Raw genomic sequence first — 21,850 nt, 5'->3', positions numbered from 1 at the left:
GGTCTGAGACCAGTGACAATCGCTCAAACCCGAACGGGGGAAATATGAAATCCAATAAGCTGGTCTGAGACCAGTGAAAACCACTCAACCCCGAACGGGGAAGGATAAGCTTTGAAGCTAGTAAAAGCGAAGCATGTAGCAGCATGAGGAAATAAAGCTTATGTCATACCTGACAGCGGTGTGGTGCCAACCGACTGCGGATCTGTCTCGATCCCTCAACTTCCGAATACCCGTGGAGTGAGGGGAGAAGATGATAATATGAGCCCCGACCGTCAAAGAGAATGAAACCCATGGTAATATAAGGGAGCATATTTCATAAAAGTATAAGTAAGCAGAGCACCGTGCTTGAAGGAAGCAGAGCCTGATCGGGGAGCTGAATCCCTGGTCCCTGATTAGAGAGTAAGGTCCCTAGCTCTTTTATCGAAGAGCGAGGCCCTTAGATCCTGATCAGGAAGTGGTACTGCAAGTCAATGATCGGGGAGCTGTGCCCTAGTGTATGAGTGGGGAGCTGTGCCCCTAGAGTATGAGCAGGGAGCTGTGTCCCAAGTGTATGAACGGGGAGCTGGGCCCCTAGTGTCCGACCAGAAATCGAAGGCTCTAGTCTATGATCAAGGAACTAGGTTCTTACTCTTTTATCAGGGAAATATAGCAGTTTCTATAATCGTAAAAAGAGAACAGAGCTTGTAATCGTACCTGATCGGGGAGCCTTGCCAACCGGCTAAGGGTTTGTCTCAGTCCCTTAACTCCCGAATACCCGTGGAGTTAGGGAAAAAACGTAATGGAAAAACTAACCTGTCGGCCAGCTGAAGCTCCGCTCAATTCCTCGACTCCCGAATACCCGTGCAGTGAGGGCCGAAGATGATATATCTGTCAGGATCCTCCAGGGCTGTGATAATAGAAGAGAACCTCCCGACGTCATCCATCTTCACGTTCCAGAACAGGTGGAGAAGATTCTCACAGACGGCGCCAAATTTGATCCTGTCCGGAAGCTGATTCGCACGGACCGTCGGGTGAGGTGGCGAGAATGTTGAAGAAGTCGCGACGTCCCGGAGGGGGGTGTGCTGAGATGGCTCCCGTGTTGACCAAGTCTTCAGAAGTCCTCTGGTCAACGCTACCTGCAACCAGCGACCAGGTTTACCCGGCCCCCGGTACCTCGATGCTCGAGGCAGATTCAACGAATATATGAGTACAAGACTAAGCCATGAAATAATGAAATGCGTATGGAATATGAATGGAAAACGTACCCTGGCCCAGGGGGGCACCCTCGGATGGGACGCGGCTCGAGTTGTCGCAACCCGGAAGAGCAGATGACTCTGATCAGGCTAGAGAGCTGGATCTAACGACGTAGAGCCGAACGCGGTGCGGAGCCAGAAGATGAGCTGCAGGTCTGGCTAAAACACCGACACGCAGGTCGGAAAACAAGACCGACACGCAGACCGGGACACTAGGTTGACACGCAGGCCGGGAAATAAGATCGGCACACAGGCCGGGACACTACACCGACACGCAAGCCGGGAAACTAAATCTGCACATAGGCCGGGAAATGGACTTCGGCACGCAGGCTGGGAAATAAAATAACACAAAGGCCGAGATACAACCTTGATACACAGATCGGTACTCCATTGCGGCTCGAATGTCGACACATAATAGCGATACGAAGAGCGAGACATAGTGGCTCGATGGCCTGCACATAGCAACGGTCGAATCGGCACCGGAAGCGGCGACAATGACAGTGGAGAGGCCGGAGTCGGCTGTGTTGATGTCGAAAGGTGGCTGAATGAGCATCGGAGGAGATGGATAGTGGTGAGGGGAAGAGGCCAGCTGTGGTGTGACAAGAGGGAGAAGAGGGCGGCTGCGGTGTGACAAGAGGGAGAAGAGGGCGGCTGCTGGTGCCGGCTGATGGGCTTAGGTGGGTAGGAGGGCGGTGCCGAGTTCGTCTGATGGTGGCACCGTAAGGAAGCACTAAGCTTCTCCTCTTCCCGGTTGCGGCGGATGCGGCGAGAGGAGCGGGAGAGGAACTGAGGTGGCGGCCGGCGTCGGAGTGAGCGCCGGCAAGGAGCGCGAGAGGGAGAGGAAGGAGGATGCTTAGTTCCTATGGGCGGCGCCGTGCACACACGAGCCAACCTCCCTCTCAGCTTGACATGGTCTATTCGCGAGAGAAGAAATAGAGAGAGGGAGAGGAGGCATCATCCGGAAGGAGAAGAAGAGAAGAGGACAGCCGGAGGCTGGCGTCGCGCCGGCGAGTAACGTCCGAGGAAGAAGATGATGCCTTCTCCTCCCTTTTTTCTTGGCGGCGGACAGAAAGCACGGAGAAGAGAGGAAGAAGAAGGCTAGGGCTGGTGTCGCGAGGCGAAGAGGGAAAAAGAGATAGAGGAAAAGGTGGTGGCCGGAAACCAGCGCCGGCGAGGTGCGCATCAGAAGGAGGTAGAAGGAGAAGTTGGCGGCGGAAAAAACCCATCCACGAAGCCACCTCCCTCAAAATCGCTTTCCCCCTTTTCCTTAATACCCTAGCAGTAAAAGGACCCCTTTGCCCCTCTCCTTCCTTCAATCTCCTCTTCTGCCCCTCAGCCCAAACCGTATCAGCTGAGATCCTAGCTGTCAGGAGATTGAGTGCACACATCAAAAGTATAACTCCATATTATCATGAAACTTAGTATATGTTGTTGTTTCTTCTTTCACATGGATCTTCTAATATAAACTAGATGTTTTCCGCCGCGCTTTCTGTGTGTTTAGTGCCCTAGTTCTTCACACACACACACACACACTATATATATATATATTCATTGAAATCTGTAACCCGCCTCGAACCGCTTCTAAATCCGATCAATGAATTTAGACATGCCCCATAATCCGTTTGGCCGAGTTTAAATCCATCTCAAATGAGACGAATTTAATATGGGACCAGGTTTAAACTCTGCCCGTTATCTCCCTTGCACGGAAAGTCAGAAATAAAAAAACGAAGAGTATAATTACATAAATATTCTTTCTATCATAATAAAATTATCATCCCTACTACCTAGGTTTTATCTCCTCTTTCGCCGATTCTTTATCCTTTTCTCCTCATTTTCCATCCACGCTGCACAATTGCGCCTTCTCTTTCTTCAAGCTGCATGGTCGTGCTTCTAGTGTTGCACAGTTGGGCCTCCAACCGCAGCCACTCCAGTCATCAACCTCAATCCTCAACATCTTCTTGCAGACAGATTCAGTGCTCCTTAGAACAAGGTATTTTGGATAGTAAATAATTTAGTATTACAGAAAGGATTTCTTTCCTTTACCCTGAGGATTCTTTTCTACTATTCTTTTCCTTCTTCTATGCCAACCTCTAAATAAACAGATTTAGAGGAAACTTACAATCTATTTGCTAGTTGATTGTTTGTTTCCATCAACAAATTTTAATAAAAGAGAAAATGTCCAAGTTTTAACGTAATCTTATATATTTAATTTTGTTTGGTTGGGGATTATCCTTGATAATCTTGGTTATCTTATAATCTTTTGCTGACATGTCGGGCATGAATCATTACTTGGGAATAATTGATTACCTAAACCAAATAGGGTTTTCATTGATAACCTTGGATGGATAACCAAGGTTATCAAGAATAACCCTCAACCAAACGCACCCTAGGGGTCGTTTGGTTTGCATTTTCCATGTTATTTTATAAGAAAATGGAAAACGCGTTTGGTTTGCATTTTCCACGTTCATTTTCAAGAAAAAGAGAGAGAATTTTCTAAGAAAATGAAAAACGCGGAAAAACTATTTTCTGAACAACGAGAAAATGCAGTTTTCTAGAAAATGAAATGAAAATGCAAACAAATCAAACACACCCTTAGTTTTATGAGGTTTTCCGATTCCAAGTTCCATGACCCTTTTGCTGACATGTCGGACATGAAACATTACTCGGGAATCATTGATTACCTAAACCAAACAAGATTTTCGTTGATAAACTTGGATGCATAACCAAGGTTATCAAAGATAATCCCAAACCAAACGTACCCTGAGTGTTGGTCTTCTCCATTTTCTTGTGTTCATGTGGATACCAAAAGAGGCAGGGACATGTGATCATGCTGAGATCCTAGCTGTCAGGAGATCGAGTGCACACAACAAAAGTATAACCCCATATTATCATGAAACTTAGTATATGTTGTTATTTTCTTCCTTCGCAAGGATCTTCTGATAGAAACTAGATATTTTCCGCTGCGCTTTTTGTGTGTTTATTGCTCTTGTTCCTCACACACACACACACACACACACACACACACACACACACACACACACACACACACACACACACACACACACACACACACATATACGGGTTGAGTTCATTGAAATCTGTAACCCGTCTCGAACCTGCTTCTAAATTCGATCAATGAATTTAGACATGCCCCATAATCCGTTTGATCGAGTTTAAATCCGTCTCAAATGGGACGAATTTAATACGGGACCGAGTTTAAACTCCGCCCGTTTCCTCCCTCGCACGGAAAGTCAAAAATAAAAAAAATGAAGAGTATAATTACATAAATATTCTTTCTATCATAATAAAATTACCATCTCTACTACTTAGGTTTTATCTCCTCTTTCACCGATTCTGTCTCCTTTTCTCCTCATTTTCCATCCACGCTGCACAGCTGCGCCTCCTCTTTCTCCAAACTGCACATCCCCGCTTTTAGCACTCCGCTCCAGCCATCAACCTTAGTTCTCAACATTTTCTTGCAGACAGATTCAGTGTTCCTTGGAACAGGGTATTTTGGATAATAAATTGTTGGAACCCCAAGGAGTTTTGATGTGATCAAACAAGTTAAGTTAGGTCCTGTTTTGTCTAACCCTTGTGTCTAAGTGTACAGAAACTTAGGAACACAGGAAGTCGAGCAGAAGACGTGGCTAGCGAGAAGGACGGTATGAGGAGTGTGCTGACGGGCTCGGTGCGTCCGAGTGACGCGGTGCCGCGGAAGAGTACACCGGTGGATGAGAATAACGTATGCGACGTTCGAGGGACGAGAAATCCGGAAGGAAGGCTGCTCGAGGAGAAGGTCGGAACTTGGGTTCGGATGAGCCCTATTTCGGATGACCGAGATCACCCAAGCTAGCGAAGCCGGAGCAGAAGACCCAGACCGAGACGAGCTGAACCGGAGCAGAGGAACCGGACCACAAAGTCAATTGTGTTGACTTATGTGGTCCAGGCGCCCGGAACCATTCCGGGCGCTCGGACTGCTTTGAGGCTCCGGGCGCCCGAAACCCTTCCGGGCGCCCAAAACCCAAACTTTATCAACGACCAGGTGGACATTGACCGACTCGTTAGGGATAGAATTCTATCCCCTTCCAGGCGCCCGGAACATTTTCAGGCGTCCCGAACAGTGCTATAAATAGAGCACCGATTTCAATAGTTTAGTACAACAACTTGTAATCCAACTCTTTCATTTGTATTTTCTTTTTGTGCTGTCAATGCTGTAAGAGGCTATTCCGCCCGAAGGAGATCATCAGAAAGTGCGTCTATTTTCATTGGATTAGCAATCCCCTGATTGCAAACCAAGTAAATCCTCTGTGTCTGATTTCTTGTTTAATTAGTCTCTTTTTATTTTAATTACAAGTCTTTTTTATTTAGTTGAAAATCTGAGAAAGGTTTGAATTTTTGTTTCAGGACAATTCACCCCTCCCCTCTTGCCGGCCTCCAAGGGGAGCAACAACTGGCATCAGAGTGAGGATGCTTCAGAAGGACTAACCGTCAACCGAAGCAAAGCAACCAATGGTTGGACCAAGCATCGTTCCACCAAAATTCGAGGGGGACTTCTCACACTGGAAGTGTCATATGGAGGTATTCATAAAAACCGATTTCGAAATTTGTTTAATTATAAAGTACGGTTTTGTAGCTCCGACGAATCAAAATGGAAAAGAAAAAGAAGAGCCTTTGGACAAAGAAGGAGCAGAATGATTCCGTAGCGAACAACCGAGCGGAGTATCACTTGCTGAGCGTGCTGCTGCCTTAAGAAGTCAACCGCATTGGAAGCTACTCGTCGGCCAAAGACCTTTGGGAGAAGTTTCTGGAACTCCACGAAGGGACATTCAAAGCCAAGTTAGCAAGAAGAGACATCCTTCGGAACAAACTGACGAACATCTGTCTGGAAAAAGGTGAGAAGGTAGCCGATCTACACACGAAGGTAAAGGAATTGATTACCGGTCTCGAGAACCTCGGTGAAACAGTAACAAACCGGGACACCATACGCTACACACTCAATGCCTTTCCCAGAACTCTAGAATGGGCGTCAATCATCGAAGCCTACTACATTTCAAAGGACCTGGAGGTAAGTACCCTAGAAGAGTTGTTTTCTACTCTTGAATTACATGAAACCAGATGTGCAGGGACAACAAAAGACTCAAGCCAGATTATAGCGCTGAACGCAACCAAGAAAGATGAACCCGAGTCACACTCAGAAGAAGACCAAGAAGCATATATGGTAAGAAATTTTAAAAGTTTTTTAGATCTAATAAATTTAAAGAAATGTAGAATAAGAATAATCCAAGAAATAGAAGGAGGGTTTGTTGCTACCAGTGTCAAAAGGAATGACACTTAAAAGAGGATTGCCCAGAACTCAAGAAGGACAAGGTCAAGATACCCAAGAAGCACAAGAACCTAAAAACAACTTGGGACGATAGTTTATCATCTGAGTCCGAGATTCAGGATATGTCGGGATAGCATTGATGGTAAGCTATGAAGGGCAAAGTACATCAGAACCCAGCATCGATGAAGGGGGAGCGACCTCATATGAATGCAGCGAAGCAAGGGGAGAGTCGGGCTTCAAGTCCGATATGGTAAGTGAGGTATGTCTCTTACCTCCTGATCAGCTTTATTTTGGAATTAAGTCTATGACAAAATCCATGTTTAAGTTAAAAATAAAAATACCAAATTAAAAAATAAAATTTTAGAAACAAAAATAATTTTGACAAAATCTTGTCTAATAGAAGATTTTGATAAAATAAAATTTGAAAATGAAAAATTAAAAGAAGAAATAGAAAAATTAAAAAATTTTATCTGTTCGAATATTTCTACTTTTAAAAATTATAGAGGATTAAACTGGTACTATAAGTTTCACCAAAATCAAATCAGAAAAATATCAAAAGCCTATATACCTAGAAAATATCGAGTTAACCCTGTAGGAAGGAACCTCTATTGGGTTCCAAAAACCTGTTTAATTTAAAATTAAAATTAGACTTAGTATTTTTTTTTCAGCAAGAAAATTAAACATTTAATTTCTTTATAAGGCTTTGACTAGAAAGTGGTTGTTGCTCCAATAACCAAGAAGGCCTAGTGCCTCGCCACTGACTGGAAGCCAAGTATTGAAATGAAAGGTTTAATTGACTAACTGAAAAAAACATTAATTGGAAATTATGTAATGCTTTAAAGAGTTGCTCAGTTTATTTTAAGAAAATGCTTAAAAATATTTATGTTTCAAAGGACTTAGAAAAATTTTTCAAATTTTTTTTAACATGGAAAAAATTTAATTAGAATTTTTTTTACACTTAACACTTTTTGACTTATTGCAATTTTAAAAAAAATATATCACTTAGATATTCAAATCAATTTTTTAAATATTTTTTAAGTTAATTATTCCGCTGCACATTTTAAACTTAGAAAATTAAAATTAGAAACTTTTTATTTAGAAATTTTTGCAAATACTTTATTTTTTCTGAAAATTTTCTGACTTAGATTTTTTTTACACTTATTTTTTTTTTTAAAAAAAAAATCAATTTCTGTTTGCAAAATTTTATTTTGCTCAAATTTTTTTAAAACTTAGAAAATGATTTTTTTTACTTAGAATTTTTTTTAGAAAACTAAGTTAACTTTATACTTGTTTAGGAACCCCTATTTTTTATGTGATCAAAGGGGAAGAAGAATGTTAATTCTAGGGGGAGGTGTATTCAAATTTTTCATTAAAAAATCTTTGGACTTATTTACAAATTAATTATTTTTATTGCATATGTTTACCCTACCTTAACTTGTGTTGCTCACATCAAAAAGGGAGAGATTGTTGGAACCCTAAGGAGTTTTGATATGATCAAACAAGTTAAGTTAGGTCCTGTTTTGTCTAACCCTTGTGTCTAAGTATGCAGGAGCTTAGGAACACAGGAAGTCGAGCGGAAGATGCGGCTAGTGAAAAGGACGACACGGGGAGTTAGCCGACGGGCTCAGTGCATCTGAGAGACGCGGTGCCGCGGAAGAGTACACCGGTGGACGAGAAGAACATATGCGACGTTCGAGGGACGAGAAACCGGGAAGGAAGGCTGCTCGAGGAGAAGGCCGGAACTTGGGTTCGGGTGAGCCCTATTGTCACGCCCCCAGAGGAGTCCCCGTCCGAAGAAATTTTGGCAGCATCTCCCCTGTACGGCGGACAATCTAAAACTTTCTACATATCTCCATACCTCAGCCACATGCGGCTGGAATAAATAACAATAAATATAACACAACCACACAAACATCCACGCAGTTATAATAGTAACATCACAATAATACTCTGACTCAAAATCCACCCTACTCTACTACACTCGTAAAAAAAAACTCAAATCCGACGAAACTCACCTCTTCTGCTGTCCAGGCAGGCATGTAGTAAAAACATATCAAATAGAACATCCATCAATATCAAAAGAAAAACATACGATGTCCAAGTATCCAAATAACCAAGTACACACATAATCAAATAGGAACCAAACTAAATGATAAATAAATCATCGAGGTCTGCAGGGATCTAGCACTACGTGCAGTGAGGACTAGTGACTGGAACTCCCTCCTGACAGCATCAACCTGAAAATAACAACAATGGAGGCGGGGTGAGTCCAACACTCAGCAGGTACAATTGATATGCAAAGTAAAGAAATAACACCTAGCACTAATCATGCGTACAGTCTCCTGATAAAAATAAAGCTAAATGCAAACCGAAGTAGACAAGAGAGAATCTGTACTAACCAGGACCCGGTATAAGACAAACAGTCTGAAAGGTATAGAAGACCTGTATGCATGTCAAACATAGGTATCCAAACAATATGCAGCATATAAATGCAGCAAACACAATCACAAACAATAAATGCATCATGCATATGATGCCAATGTCATGGTCACCCCTGACGCCAGTCAGTCAACTCACAACAAAAGTGGGACCAAGTTGGTAGGGCTGTGACGACCGTGCACTCTGCATCACTACCCCTGATGAGTGACCGAGTGGATGGGATGCTGTCGGAGTACACACGTACTCCTACCCCAAATCATAAATGGGGGAGCGCAATGCTCTCATCTCCTGGTACACTATGACGGGGAGGAATCTCTAACGTGCTACACGCTGCGTCACACTACCCATGAGCGGATCAACGGAGCACCGGAAGAGTCAAACTGACGTGTTACCACGCTGTGTCACGCTACCCATGAGCGTCACAACGGAGCACCGAACAGTGATGAAAACTGGCAAAGTGCTCGACAATAATGGAGCAATCTCTCACACAGCATGCAATCATGCGAATGATGCATGTCATTAAGCATGGTAATATGCTAAATCAATCTCTGGACATATGATAATGTGCACCAAAGTAAATAAATCATATCAAGGTATACTGATCAATTAAGATATCAAACCTAGGTCCTGACATGGTAAAACATGGTTATATCACTACCCTTGAGCATGTGAAATCAGATAGGTATCAATACGAGATGCAAACAAACAAACAATCAAGCAGGTAACATGTATCGGGCAGTGATTAACCGAAACAAATAAGAAAACACAATTAATGCAAATTGTTAATTTCATTACTAAGCATATCAAAGACAATAAGTCAAAAGTACCCGCCTCCGAAAATAGAAAGGTCCAATCTGACTCCGAGATACTCGTCTCGCGTCAAGATCCTGTATATTAAACATAAGGTCTAGTTTAGCTAATTCTATCATACCACAAAATTAGCCAAATTAAATGCTAATCCAATTAAATAATAAGTTCATCCTTAATTCCAATATCGACCCATAAACCTATCCACAATCCACCAATGGATCAAGAATCCAAACTTAATTCCATTCGAATTAGAACTTGCAATAAGGATAATCAATCATAGCATTTTACCCAATTTAGACCTAATTAAACACACACATCAAATACTTATGTCTTACCTCAAATCGTATGTATCACTGTTGATCCAAAATCAAAGATGTTGGCTGCTGAAACAAGATCAGAGTCGCTGCTGGGGATCACAAAGTTACTGCCCAAACAACACATGTTATGCTAATACACTGCATCAACACCTCAAGATTGCAAGATGAATCAAATTGAAGCCCAACATTTCATACCTAAATCCCAAGCTCCTGTTGACGCTCAACTGATCAGAAAACCAATTTAGCCGCAGCAGATTGAAAACCCTATTCTGCCATATAAACCAAATCCAAACACTTATCAATTCCTCCACAACAAAATCTGAGAACAGAACCACAACCTAATTCCAATCAAAGTTAGGGTACAGAGCCTAAAATCTATGATGAATCGAACCTGTGGCCGGCGACAGTGCAAGGGCACGGCTTCGGCAGGGCTCGGCTAGGGCACAGCGTCGGTAGGCTCGGCTAGAGCACGGTGTCGGCAGTGCTCTGTGCGTCGGCAGTGCTTGAACAGGGAGGAAGAGGAAGAAGACTTCGGTCGGCGGTGGCTCGTCGGACCAGAGAAGAGGGAAAGGAATTCGGGAGGCGACGGCGGCACCTAGGGCTCGGGTTGACGCTGCTTGGCGCGAGGAAGAAGTGTCGGCGCTAATCCGTGCGGCGGACTCCAGGGAGGTTAGGGCAGAGCTCGGGAAGAAGAAATGAAGAGGAGGAGAAGAAGTTGCCGAGGGATTTATCGCGAGAGGGGAGGAAAACCGCCGTGGGCAGTTAGGGTAGGCGTTGGCGCGAGAGAAGGGGCTCGGGGAAGAGGGAAATGGCGAGGGAAAGAAAACAAATAAGAAAAAGGAAAAAGAAATAATTAAATAAATCTTTTCCTCACTTAAATGGGTAGCCTAAACAGGCTTTTCCGGACCCTGTTTTTATCCCCGCCAACTCGTCCGTACGAGCCCCGAAAAATTTCCAAAAATTCCGAAAAATTCCCTTATTAATATCCGCCTATTTCCTGGTATTTTACATTCTCCCACACTAATAAAAATTTGGTCCCCAAATTTCGTTATCTACCATCAGTAAGTACTAACAACAGATATAGAGTATAAATGCTGAACGGTAAATAAATCACATACCTCAAGTGAAAAGATGGGGATATCGAGCTCGGATCGTATCCTCGAGCTCCCAAGTAGCCTCCTCGTCTGAATGATGCTGCCATCCGACTTTAACCAGCCGGATAGTCTTGTTCCGCAACTGACGCTCCTTCCGGTCGAGAATTCGTACCGGAACCTCCTCATAAGTAATGTTAGGCTGAACTGGAACTGGAATATCTGCCAGCACATGCGTCGGGTCGGGCACGTATCTCCTCAGCATCGACACGTGGAACACATCGTGAACGCCTGACAGGGACGATGGTAGTGCCAGTCGGTAAGCTACCGCTCCGATCCTCTCCAAGATCTCGAAAGGGCCAATGTACCGCGGAGCTAGCTTACCTCTGAGGCCAAATCTCTTCACCCCTTTCATGGGTGAAACTCGCAGAAATACATGGTCGCCAACTGAGAACTCTAGTGGTCTGCGTCTCCGATCAGCATAACTCCTCTGGCGGTCCTGCGCTTCTGACATCCTCCGTCTGATAGTACGGACCAACTCTGTATCCTGCTGAACTCTATGAGGTCCCAACAACTGAGCCTCTCCAACCTCATCCCAGAGGACGGGTGTCCGACAAGGTCTATTATACAACGCCTCAAACGGTGCCATCTGGATAGCCGAATGGAAGCTGTTGTTGTAGGCAAACTCTACCAACGACAGATGGTCCTCCCAACTGCCTCAGAAATCCATAACACATGACCTCAGCAGGTCCTCTAAAGTCTGAATGGTCCGCTCTGACTGTCCATCTGTCTGTGGATGGAAGGCTGTACTGAAACGGAACTGTGTGCCCAAGGCCTGCTGCAGACTCTGCCAGAAACGAGACGTGAACCGTGGATCTCTATCCGAAATGATACTCAACGGAACACCATGTAGTCTAATAATCTCCCGACAATACAGATCTGCCAATCGATCCAGGGGATCAGTCCTCCGAATCGCTAAAAAGTGCGCGGATTTGGTTAATCGATCAACGATTACCCAAATTACGTCGTGACCTCGTCGTGTCCTCGGCAACCCTACCACAAAGTCCATGGTAATGTGATCCCACTTCCACTCAGGAATAGGAATCCGCTGAAGTAACCCTGCAGGTCTCTGGTGCTCAGCCTTCACCTGCTGACAAACAAGACATCTAGCTACGAAATTCACGATGTCTTTCTTCATACCGTTCCACCAATAGGAACGTCTCAAATCTCGATACATACGGGTCCCGCTTGGATGGATCGCAAATCGAGAACGGTGAGCCTCCTGAAGTAGCTCCTGTAAGACCGGATGAGACTGAGGTACACATAATCTGTCTCGGAAGTATATAACACCCTCCTCGTCTCGTGTAAACTCGGTCTGCTGCCCGGAAGCTATCTGACTGCCAATGAACTGACAATGCTGATCACCAGCCTGAGCCTCTCGGATCTTCGTCCTGATCGACGACTGAGCAACCATGGTAACCAGAATACCCTGCTCTGTAGATCCCTGCTCCTCAAGGTCTAACTCAGAAAAACCCTGAATCAAATCCGTAACTGAAGTCCGGTGACAAGCCAAAGTCCCTCTGGACTTCCTGCTGAGTGCATCGACAACCACATTAGCTTTCCCCGGGTGGTAGCTAATGGTACAATCGTAGTCCTTCAAGAACTCCATCCATCTCCTCTGTCGGAGATTAAGCTCCTTCTGAGTAAAAATATATTTGAGACTCTTATGATCAGTGAGAATCTCAAATGTAATACCATATAAATGATGGCGCCAAATCTTCAATGCATAAATGATGGCTGCTAACTCTAGGTCATGAACTGGGTAGTTCTTCTCATGCTCCTTCAACTGACGAGAAGCATAAGAGACTACTCTGCCGTGCTGCATCAGAACAGCGCCCAAACCCTGTAGAGACGCGTCGGTGTAGAGTACAAATCCATCCTCTCCAGAAGGTAAAACCAAAACTGGAGCCGACACTAATCTCCGCTTCAGCTCCTGAAAGCTGGTCTCGCAATCCTCGGACCACGTGAACTTCACGCCTTTCCTGGTAAGACGTGTCAACGGCATAGCAATACGCGAGAAACCCTCGACAAAACGTCGGTAATATCCGGCCAATCCCAGAAAACTACGGATCTCCTGAACTGACTTCGGCTGCTCCCAACCGGTGACAACCTCGATCTTCTGAGGATCAACTGAAATACCCCTGATAGAAACCACGTGTCCCAGAAAATCGACTGAGGATAGCCAGAATGCACACTTGCTGAACTTCGCGTATAGCTGATATCGTCTAAGAATCTCCAAGACTATACGAAGATGCTGTGCATGCTCCTCCTCGGAATGCGAGTAGACCAATATGTCATCAATGAAAACGATAACAAACTGATCCAAATACTCAAGAAAAATGCGGTTCATCAAGTCCATAAACACCGCTGGAGCATTGGTAAGCCCAAATGGCATTACCAAAAACTTATAATGGCCGGAATGTGACCATCCTCGTCTGGCAATCAACAGTGGCATGATATGCTGATAAACAGTCCATGCCAAAAATAATATCAAAATCGATCATTTCCAATACTAATAAATCAACCATGAGTATCATGTTGCCAAAGTCTAGATCTGATAATTCCTTTAATTTGGGAATATTTTTATCTGGGTAAACTACCCACCCGAACTTGGTTTTGTGAAGTTCGACATGTTTATGATCAACCAGGAATTCTCAAATGTCATGCTTAAAATTATGCCTTATCAGATCACTCACAAAAGAGAGGTAAATCTGAACCAAATCATTCAAATTATAAAATGAATTGGTTAGCTCAACCAATTTCATAAAGGTGGAGTAGCACTGCATATGGAAGAATTTGGTATGTGAGCTCTGCGACAACCAGTTGGTGTATTGCAAATAGAAAGTTAAGAAGGGAAGTCAAGGGATGGAGTCTTTATGTACTAGTCTCTAAAACCTTGATGAAGATGCCATTAATTGGTCCAAACCTCTTCAATTCAGTAAGTTTCTTCTCTAGTCACAGCCACACAAGGATCTTAGTGAATGTCTAAGGAATCGTAAGATTGTCAAAATGATTAGACTAACCTACCACGTCAACTAGACCATTGACAACATTAATTGGCATGCCCTTATCAACATTCTCAAAATCCATGGCTAGACAAAAATTCATTGTGTTTATATGCTCTACTGTAGTTATGGTCAGTGACCTCGGAAAAAGAATCCATTATCACCATTGCTCTTTTATTATAGTTCCTTGAACTAAAGGAATTTCATTTAAAGTTGGCACATACTAACAACAGACAAGAGTAAGGATCAAGTTGGCACTCCATTAGATCAAGATTGGATAACTATAAAGTTCAACCCAAGAAATAAGTATTTTTTTTAAAAGCCAATATTATCACTGATTATGTAATTGATAGTTTGGAGTACCGAGAAAAAACCAATACTCATATTCTACTCGTAAGCTTAATTTATAACTAAACATTCATCTCAATTATAACTATGGCATTAAATACTATTGGTATGGTAACTTTTATTAACCAAAATCAATTATGATGGATAATATGGCCGGCCAACAATACTACTGGTAAGAATTTGTCAATGACAACTATTACAAATTATTCTCAAGTGGCACTAGAGTGCATCACGGCACCTCTTGTTTTATCATTCTCTCCTCCAATCGTATATCAACCCAATATTGTGTCAATCAAATTGCTTCAGATCCTTTTGTTATTGAGTTTAATTAGCATGAGAATGAGTCAGGTTAATATAATTTATTTAATTCGTAGGGGTTAAATTACGTTGATTCTTGAGAACAGGTGGTGGAGTTGGCTTAATTGGTTTGGACCATTTTTTTTTTTAAATTCAACCATGTTAAAATTTGGACGTTAATTAATTTGTCCATTCTTCCTCTGTCTCATGGATCTCACTGCTCAACTCTTCCTTAACTATGATTGCTCATAGGTAAGGGTCAACAAGTCATTGCCATCCATTGAGAATCTTCACTATGGCTACTATGGCTGTTGTTCAGTTCAGTATAACTAAAAGCAGTCTAAGCAAAGGTCCTAGGACCATATCCACCAACCATATAGCACACATGGCAAAACAGATAGGAAGATTTAAAAATTCAATACTTGTTATGCAACAATGAATGACATAGTTGTTCATAGCAGTGATTTATATCGTTGTTTCCTATATTTCCATAACCTATTTCAGTATCTTAATTTATCTTCAATACCAAGCCTGTTATTGACGTCAAGTCCCTGATGTCCTTGTGCATGAAACAACCTATAGGTCAATTGAAAACAAATCATTGCACAATGAAGGACTATCCCAGTACTATGAGCATAAAATCATGGTGCTTTTAGAACTACCCTTTAAATAAGGAATTAAATGGGCATTCCATAGGGGTTTCACATTACTAAACAAGTCAAGGAATTTAAAGAGATCAGAATATATGGCTACCTTCCAAAGAGCACCTTCCAGACAGTACTATGCACAAATGATAAAATCCCAAGTAATCTAGTCTCCCTTCTGCTACCCTGTATTAGTACAGGTACCAAAATTTATAAATTTAACATTTTACCTTTCTGTCGTCTGGAGATGTTCCGTCACTGTCCAATCCCCCTTTTATGACCTCGTAACTCCGAACGAGAAAATCATCAGAAATCCGTACAAATCCGAAACAAAATTCCTAAACATGAACATAACCAAAATCCGTAAAAAATCCGAAAATACCCAGTTTTACACGCAAACTTAGGCTAGCACATAATATCCAGAATACTAAAAGCAGGTATCACACCCTGCTCTGATACCAATAAATTGGTATCAGATAAATCTTGAAAATCCAACACACAAAAACCCAACAAGTATCGCCAAACTTTGGCGCTCTGATACCACTAAATTAATTGGTATCAGGTTATCCCAAACATCAAAAATACGAAAACAAAAGATTGTATACCTGTGCTCTGATACCACTAAATTGTCACGCCCCCAGAGGAGTCCCCGTCCGAAGAAATTTCGGCAGCATCTCCCCTGTACGGCGGACAATCTGAAACTTTATACATATCTCCATACCTCAGCCACATGCGGCTGGAATAAATAACAATAAATATAACACAATCACACAAACATCCACGCAGTTATAATAGTAACATCACAATAATACTCTGACTCAAAATCCACCCTACTCCACTACACTCGTAAAAAAAAACTCAAATCCGACGAAACTCACCTCTTCTGCTGTCCAGGCAGGCATGTAGTAAAAACATATCAAATAGAACATCCATCAATATCAAAAGAAAAACATACGATGTCCAAGTATCCAAATAACCAAGTACACACATAATCAAATAGGAACCAAACTAAATGATAAATAAATCATCGAGGTCTGCAGGGATCTAGCACTACGTGCAGTGAGTACTAGCGACTGGAACTCCCTCCTGACAGCATCAACCTGAAAATAACAACAATGGAGGCGGGGTGAGTCCAACACTCAGCAGGTACAATTGATATGCAAAGTAAAGAAATAACACCTAGCACTAATCATGCGTACAGTCTCCTGATAAAAATAAAGGTAAATGCAAACCGAAGTAGACAAGAGAGAATCTGTACTAACCAGGACCCGGTATAATGACAAACAGTCTGAAAGGTATAGAAGACCTGTATGCATGTCAAACATAGGTTTCCAAACAATATGCAGCATATAAATGTAGCAAACACAATCACAAACAATAAATGCATCATGCATATGATGCCAATGCCATGGTCACCCCTGACGCCAGTCAGTCAACTCACAACAAAAGTGGGACCAAGTGGGTAGGGCTGTGACGACCGTGCACTCTGCATCACTACCCCTGATGAGTGACCGAGTGGACGGGATGCTGTCGGAGTACACACGTACTCCTACCCCAAATCATAAATGGGGGAGCGCAATGCTCTCATCTCCTGGTACACTATGACGGGGAGGAATCTCTAACGTGCTACACGCTGCGTCACACTACCCATGAGCGGATCAACGGAGCACCGGAAGAGTCAAACTGACGTGCTACCACGCTGTGTCACGCTACCCATGAGCGTCACAACGGAGCACCGAACAGTGATGAAAACTGGCAAAGTGCTCGACAATAATGGAGCAATCTCTCACACAGCATGCAATCATGCGAATGATGCATGTCACTAAGCATGGTAATATGCTAAATCAATCTCTAGACATATGATAATGTGCACCAAAGTAAATAAATCATATCAAGGTATACTGATCAATTAAGATATCAAACCTAGGTCCTGACATGGTAAAACATGGTTATATCACTACCCTTGAGCATGTGAAATCAGATAGGTATCAATACGAGATGCAAACAAACAAACAATCAAGCAGGTAACATGTATCGGGCAGTGATTAATCGAAACAAATAAGAAAACACAATTAATGCAAATTGTTAATTTCATTACTAAGCATATCAAAGACAATAAGTCAAAAGTATCCGCCTCCGAAAATAGAAAGGTCCAATCTGACTCCGAGATACTCGTCTCGCGTCAAGATCCTGTATATTAAACATAAGGTCTAGTTTAGCTAATTCTATCATACCACAAAATTAGCCAAATTAAATGCTAATCCAATTAAATAATAAGTTCATCCTTAATTCCAATATCGACCCATAAACCTATCCACAATCCACCAATAGATCAAGAATCCAAACTTAATTCCATTCGAATTAGGACTTGCAATAAGGATAATCAATCATAGCATTTTACCCAATTTAGGCCTAATTCAACACACACATCAAATCCTTATGCCTTACCTCAAATCGTATGTATCACTGTTGATCCAAAATCAAAGATGTTGGCTGCTGAAACAAGATCAGAGCCGCTGCTGGGGATCACAAAGTTACTGCCCAAACAACACATGTTATGCTAATACACTGCATCAACACCTCAAGATTGCAAGATGAATCAAATTGAAGCCCAACATTTCATACCTAAATCCCAAGCTCCTGTTGACGCTCAACTGATCAGAAAACCAATTTAGCCGCAGCAGATTGAAAACCCTATTCTGCCATATAAACCAAATCCAAACACTTATCAATTCCTCCACAACAAAATCTGAGAACAGAACCACAACCTAATTCCAATCAAAGTTAGGGTACAGAGCCTAAAATCTGTGATGAATCGAACCTGTGGCCGGCGACAGTGCAAGGGCACGGCTTCGGCAGGGCTCGGCTAGAGCACGGTGTCGGCAGTGCTCCGTGCGTCGGCAGTGCTTGAACAGGGAGGAAGAGGAAGAAGACTTCGGTCGGCGGTGGCTCGTCGGACCAGAGAAGAGGGAAAGGAATTCGGGAGGCGACGGTGGCACCTAGGGCTCGGGTCGACGCTGCTTGGCGCGAGGAAGAAGTGTCGGCGCTAATCCGTGCGGCGGACTCCAGGGAGGTTAGGGCAGAGCTCGGGAAGAAGAAATGAAGAGGAGGAGAAGAAGTTGCCGAGGGATTTGTCGCGAGAGGGGAGGAAAACCGTCGTGGGCAGTTAGGGTAGGCGTCGGCGCGAGAGAAGGGGCTCTGGGAAGAGGGAAACGGCGAGGGAAAGAAAACAAATAAGAAAAAGAAAAAAGAAATAATTAAATAAATCTTTTCCTCACTTAAATGGGTAGCCTAAACAGGCTTTTCCGGACCCTGTTTTTATCCCCGCCAACTCGTCCGTACGAGCCCCGAAAAATTCCCGCAAAATTTCCAAAAATTCCGGAAAATTTCCTTATTAATATCCGCCTATTTCCCGGTATTTTACACCTATTCCGGATGACCGAGATCACCTAAGCTAGCGGAGCCGGAGCAGAAGACCCGGACCGAGACGAGCTGAACCTGAGCAGAGGAACCGGACCACAAAAAGTCAATTGTGTTGACTTATGTGGTCCGGGCACCCGGAACCCTTCCGGGCGCCAGAAACCCAAACTTTATCAACGACCAGGTGTACGCTGGCCGACTCGTTGGGGATAAAATTCTATCCCCTTCTAGGCGCCCGGAACCTTTCCAGGCGCCTCGAATAGTGCTATAATTATAGTACTGATTTCAACAGTTTAGTACAACAACTTGTAATCCAACTCTTTCATTTGTATTTTCTTTTTGTGCTGTCAACGCTGTAAGAGGCTACTCCGCCCGAAGGAGATCATCAGATAGTGCGCCTATTTTCCTTGGATTAGCAATCCCCCGATTGCAAACCAAGTAAATCCTCTGTGTCTGATTTCTTGTTTAATTAGTCTCTTTTTATTTTGATTACAAGTCTTTTTTAGTTAGTTGAAAATCCGAGAAGGGTTTGAATTTTTGTTTCAGGGCAATTCACCCCTCCCCTCTCGCCGGCCTCCAAGGGGACCAAGATAAATAATTTAGTATTATAGAAAGGATTTCTTTCCTTATCCTGAGGATTCTTTTCTACTTATTCTTTTCCTTCTTATATGCCAATCTCTAAATAAACAGATTTAGAGGAAACTTACAATCTATTTGCTAGTTGATCGTTTATTTCCATCAACAAATTTTAATAAAAGAGAAAATGCCAGAATTTTACGATAATCTTAGATATTTAATTTTGTTTGGTTGGGGGTTATCCTTGATAACCTTGGTTATCTTACAATCTTTTGCTAACGTGTCGGACATGAATCATTACTTGGGAATCACTAATTACCTAAACCAAACCGGGTTTTCATTGATAACCTTGGATGAATAACCAAGGTTATCAAGGATAAACCTCAACCAAACACACCCTAGGGGTCGTTTGGTTTGCATTTTCCATGTTGTTTTCTATTTTCATTTTTTGAGAATATGGAAAACGCGTTTGGTTTGCATTTTCCACGTTCATTTTCAAGAAAAAGAGAGAGCATTTTCTAAGAAAACGACAAACGCGGAAAAGCCATTTTCTGAAAAACAAGAAAATGCGGTTTTCTGGAAAATGAAATGAAAATGCAAACAAATCAAACACACCCTTAGTTTTTTTTGAGGTTTTTCGATTCTGAGTTGCATGACCCTTTTACTAACGTGTTGGACATGGAACATTACTCGGGAATCATTGATTACCTAAACCAAAAAAGGTTTTCGTTGATAACCTTAGATGTATAACCAAGGTTATCAAGGATAACTCCCAACCAAACATACCCATTGTTGGTCTTCTCCATTTTCTTGTGTTCGTGTGGATACCGATAGAGGCACAGACATGTGATCGTGCTGAGATCCTAGCTGTCAGGAGAGCGAATGCACACATCAAAAGTATAACTCCATATTATCATGAAACTTAGTATATGCTGTTGTTTTCTTCCTTCGAATGAATCTTCTGATAGAAACTAGATGTTTTCCGCTACGCTTTCTGTGTGTTTAGTGCTCTAGTTCCTTATCCCCCCTCCCACGCACACACGCGCGCGCGCGCGCACACACACACACACACATATATGGGTTGAGTTCATTGAAATCTATAACCCATTTCGAACCCACTTCTAAATCCGATCAATGAATTTAGACATACTCCATAATCCATTTGACCGAGTTTAAATCCATCTCAAATGGGACGAATGTAATACGGGACCAGGTTTAAACTCCGCCCGTTACCTCCCTCGCCCGAAAAATCAGAAATAAAAAAAACGAAGAGTATAATTACATAAATATTCTTTCTATTATAATAAAATTACCATCTCTACTACCTAAGTTTTATCTCCTCTTTCGCTGATTCTTTCTCCTTTTCTCCTCATTTTCCATCCACGTTGCACAACCACGCCTCTTCTTTCTCCACTGCACAATCGCGCCTCCTCTTTCTCCAAGCTGTACAACCCCGCTTCTAGCGCTACATAGTTGGGCCTCCAACTGTAGCCGCTTCAGCCATCAACCTCAATCCTCAACATCTTCTTGCAGACAGATTCAGTGTTCCTTGGAACATGGTATTTTGGATAATAAATAATTTAGTATTACAGAAAGGATTTCTTTTCTTTACTCTGAGGATTCTTTTCTACTTCTTTTCCTTCTTCTATCCCAACCTCTAAATAAACAGATTTAGAGGAAACTTACTATCTATTTGCAGTTGATTGTTTGTTTCCATCAAAAAATTTTTAATAAAAGAGAAAATGACAGAGTTTTAAGGTAATCTTAGATATTTAATTTTGTATAACCATACCAAGATTTTTGATGTATCGAGTATTTGTATCTTCATTGAGCACTTAACTTGAAACTATTAAAATGTGTGAATTTTTTTCTGAACAGATTGGTTATTTGAAGAGTATAAATTGTTTGAGCGAGGTTGTGTTAACTTCCTGCAAATGGATGGAGCAGGAAATGGTGGCAAAATAATAAAAATGGTGTTTGTAACAGTGGGAACAACATGCTTCGATGCTCTTGTTAAAGCCACTGATTCTAGACAAGTTAAAGAAGCATTGTCAAAAAGAGGTTACACCAACCTTTTGATCCAAATGGGCCGAGGGTCATATGTCCCATCCAAGGTTCCCATCTCATTAAATTGTTCATTTGTTTAACTTATTTTGTATATCTTCAAGATGCAATGTGCTAACAGCATGTTAATCTACTTATAACATAAAGAATTTATATCTAAATTACAAAATATATTACTCTACAAGTTTTAGATAAAATTCATTTCTATCAAGAAATATTAATGC

At 42.4% G+C, this 21,850-nt stretch overlaps 1 long non-coding RNA gene across 1 annotated transcript; it reads right to left on the bottom strand.

The window, feature by feature from the left end:
• Nucleotides 1-18,012: 18,012 nt before the first annotated feature.
• Nucleotides 18,013-18,750, bottom strand: LOC121982957. The gene is made up of 3 exons (XR_006112343.1): nt 18,388-18,750; nt 18,192-18,265; nt 18,013-18,103 (listed from the first exon to the last, which is right to left on the bottom strand). It is a non-coding gene; the product is annotated as an uncharacterized LOC121982957 (long non-coding RNA).
• Between the last annotated feature and the right edge of the window lie 3,100 nt (nt 18,751-21,850).

This window comes from Zingiber officinale, chromosome 5A (assembly GCF_018446385.1).
Source record: "Zingiber officinale cultivar Zhangliang chromosome 5A, Zo_v1.1, whole genome shotgun sequence".
NCBI classification, from domain to species: domain Eukaryota; kingdom Viridiplantae; phylum Streptophyta; class Magnoliopsida; order Zingiberales; family Zingiberaceae; genus Zingiber; species Zingiber officinale.
The sequence above is the reverse complement of the archived record's forward strand: the minus strand, read 5'-3'. Positions and strand labels throughout refer to the sequence as shown.